The sequence below is a fragment of the Macrobrachium rosenbergii genome, chromosome 48, assembly GCF_040412425.1.
Source record: "Macrobrachium rosenbergii isolate ZJJX-2024 chromosome 48, ASM4041242v1, whole genome shotgun sequence".
NCBI classification, from domain to species: Eukaryota; Metazoa; Arthropoda; class Malacostraca; order Decapoda; family Palaemonidae; genus Macrobrachium; species Macrobrachium rosenbergii.
Window position 1 is genome coordinate 36,341,885 of NC_089788.1, and position 4,102 is coordinate 36,345,986.

The window sequence follows — 4,102 nt, forward strand, 5'->3', positions numbered from 1 at the left end:
CCGGGGAGGTATTTGACTGAGCAGGTGAACTCTGCGATGGCCGCAAGGTGTTGCTGCTGCCTGGAAGACCATGCATCCCCTTGCTTGGTGAAGGCGTGGACCAGCGGCTGGTGGTCCATGTAGATTGTGGAGGGTGTACCCTCCAGGAGGAACTTGAAGTGTCGGACTGCCCGGTATACTGTGCAGAGTTCCCTGTCGAAGGTGCTGTAGCGGGCCTCTGTGAGGTTGAACTTCTTGCTGAAGAAGGTGATGGGCTGGGGGGCGCCGTCGACGATCTGCTCCAGGACGGCTCCACATGCGACGCTGCTGGCGTCCGTTGTCAGCTGGAGGGGAGTGGTGGGGTCCTGGTGGGCCAAGGCGGTTGCCTCGGCGAGAGCGGCCTTCGTCAGGGAGAAGGCCTGCTGCTGGCTGGGTCCCCACACTAAGGATTTTGGTTGGCCTCTCAGGATCTCTGTCAAGGGGGCCATGGTGTGTGCGATCCCGGGGATGAATCTCCTGTAGTAATTCACCAACCTGAGGAACTTCTGGACGGCCCTGATGGAGGTGGGGACGGGAAACCTGGTGACGGCTGCAACTTTTGATGTGAGCAGGCGGACACCATCCGGGGATATCTCGTGGCCTAGGAAGTCAGCTTTCTCGACGCTGAAGGTGCACTTGTCGAACCTGACGACGAGGTCGTTCTCCTGCAGGTGCTGCAGGACTGCCCAGATGTGCCGCTGGTGCTCTTTGTGGGACCTGGAAAATATAAGGATATCATCCACGTAGCAGACGCAGAATTTCAGGTCCCCCAGGATGCTGTCCATGAACCGTTGGAAGGTTGCCCCCGCGTTCCTCAGGCCGAAGGTGGAGAAGGCGAAGACGTAGGGCCCGAAAGGCATGATGATGGCGGTTTTTGGGATATCCTCTGGAGCAACTGGTACCTGAAAGTAAGATTTCAAAAGATCCACCTTAGAAAATATTTTGGCCTCGTGGAAGGAGGCTGTGAGATCCTGCATGTTCGGCAGCGGGTAATGGTCAGGTTCCATTACAAGGTTGAGCCACCTGTAGTCGCCGCAAGGCCTCCAGGAGCCATTCGGTTTCTGCACCATGTGGACAGGAGAGGCCCACGGGCTGGAGGCCTTCTTGCATATTCCCATCCGTTCCATTTCGGCGAAGGCATTCTTGGCCTCCTGAAGGTGCCGAGGGGGAAGTCTCCGGAACCTTGCGTGTGTAGGGGGCCCTTCGTCTCTATGTGGTGGTAGATGCCATGTTTAGCTGGGGCCCTGGGTACCTGGCGGAGCTCGGGCCTGAATACTTCGGGGAACTCCTTCAGCAGCTGGGAGTACTGGTGGGGGGCGACAGAGCAGATGGTAGGAGTGCTGGGTCCCATTGCCAGCGGGAAGGACTGGCACGAGTTGGTGTCGAGGAGAAGCTTGCGACCGACGTTGACTGCCAGCCCGAAGTGGGCAAGGAAATCCGCACCCAGGAACGGAGTCCTTACTTTCGCAACGACGAAGTCCCAGGAATACCTCCGGCCAAGGATGGAGATCGACAGGAGCTTGGTGCCGTAGGAGAGGATGGGGGACCTGTTGGCGGCCGTCAGGAAGGCAGCCGGGTCCGGTGAGCGCTTGCGGTCCTCCCTGGACATCGGAAAGATTGATCTAACGGCCCCTGTGTCGACCAACAGCATCCTGCCGATGGTGTCACGGACGTAGAAGCCTAATGGCTTTGGGCTCCTGGGTTCTTCTGTTGCCATGGCGGCCTGTCTTGCTGGCCGCCGCCTCCCCCGTTTTTTGGACGGGCGAATGAACACGGGGGTTGGCAGTTCTGGGCGTCCTTGCCATACCGCTTGTGGTAGTAGCAAGGGCCCGGTGGGTTCCACTTGTGGTGATACAGTGGCCGCCTCCTGGTGACGGCGCTTATCTCCTCCTCTGCGCCCTCCCCATGTTGAATGGTACTGATGGGGTGTGCGGGCGCTGATGCCCACTTCACTACCTTTGCGGAATCAGTCAGCTGCTGCGCCGTGTGGATCAGGACCTCGAGGGGCATGGTGTAGGGCTCGAGGATTTGAGTGCGGACCTCCGGGAGGAGCTGGCGGAGGAGAAGCTCCCAAGACAGGCTTATCTCAGATTGTTTTCCGTTGCCGTCAGTGTCGGGGAGGGTGAGGAGGTCCTGGACCATGCCCCACAACTCCATGAGGCTCTGTTCCTGCTGTTGGTTGATGACGAGGTCGAGGGCACGGGCGGCCCTCTCGGCGACCAGCAGGGAGCAAGTCTCGACGAGGGATTTCTTTAGGAGGTGGTAGGTGAGGGGGAGTGTGGCGGACACCCACAGAACAAGTTTCCTGTAGATCTCCTCCGGCAGGGCGTTGAGTACTGTGTCAGCTTGCAGTACCTCGTTGTTGAGTTCTGCCAGCCTGAACTGACCCTCGACCCTGTACAGCCATGCTGGCGGGTTCCCCTGAGTGAAAGGTGGCAGCTTTATGGCGAGGGCCGCTTTTGCTTGTCCTGCCGGGCAGGGCCCCGGGCAGGACAGCGTGCGGGACGCGGGCAGCGGTGTGGAGGCGCGCGAGAGCCTTGGCACAGGGACGGGCACAGGTGATATGGGCAGGAGGTAAATATCTGAATCCGCGAGGTTTGCGGTTAACTGAACAAGGGAGGGGATGTCCACGTCCATACTCACTCTAGCCCTCTTAATTGAAGTGGGATACTCATGTCAATATGCGCTTGGAAGCGTGCCGTGTGAGTCCGCTAATGAAGCTGGTGATTTGCTGACGAGAGTCAGCATGCCTGAACGCTGGTTACAGCACCATAATGAGTCCGCTAGGGGCATGGGTAGTTCCTGGAGCCAAGACTGAGTCGCCGTGTGAGTCCACTAATGGCTCTGGGAACCACTCCGGGGTCACCACTTTAGGAGGTGCAAAAGAAACGAGCAGGATAAGGTTACTGCTAATTTATTGGAGACCCAGGCGGTTTATATAGTGGCGGACTGACGTCACGCCGAGGAATACAATGAGAACTAGGGTGACCTGAGGTCAATAACATTTAACAATAAATACAATGAACAAATACACTTTGAGTCACACAAATGGACAGTAACTGAGTTGAATACAATCTGGTACCTGAGAAAGAGGAACACATAATATACAAGCTGGTGACAGGTAAATTTTTACATAAAATAATTTAAATGATTGGGTCTGTGTGACCCGACAACCTAGGCGCAGCGAATCCTGGAGAGGCAAAGAAAAACGGTCGTCACCACAGAAAACCCGCTTAGCGTGGACTTTACATACTAATAGCTTAATTTTTTTGCTGAATTATTGTTTTATCTTCTATATCTGCTAAAGTTCTTATTTGAAGTGGTCTTTTTGAATTTTTCGTGATTGCACTGAACAAGAACTTTAGCAGCAGGGTTGGATGATATGCTGCTCTTCAAAACACGTTATGGACATGCTCCAAGTTCTTGCTGCCTCAGATCCAAAGAAAGTTCATTAGGATCTACATAAATACTTTCTACTGGAGATGCCCTGAAAGCCCCAGACAGATTCTAAGACTTGCATTATGAACAACATCCAATTCATCCAATTCCTTAGGTTTTGGTTGACAAGCTGGATATATGTGACATCCATAATCAAGCTTAGATTGACACAGGGAGTCATAGAGTTTAATGAGAGATTTCTTGTCTGCTCCCCAGTTATAACTAGATACAACTTTTACGATAGTTAGAGATTTTTTAACTTCAATTTTCAATTTACTAATATTACTAGACTGCATAAGCTTGGACTCAAGGTTAAGCCTAAAAATTTTACTTCTTGTTCAAATGGTAATATATTTCCACCTAATTTCAAAGTTGGAGGACTTTCTTGTTTTGTGCTTCTTGATAAACAGACAGCAACAATTTTAGTATTTGTAAATTTGAAGCCATTCATATTTTCACAATTGTTAGAGCATTTATTGATTTTTGCAAAGGTCTGCTTGCATCATGAAAATCATTGCTAGTTACATAAATTGCTAGATCATCAACAAATAAAGAGCATTTATTGATTTCTGCAAAAGTCTGCTTGCATCATGAAAATCATCGCTAGTTACATGAATTGCTAGACCACCAACAAATAAAGAGCATT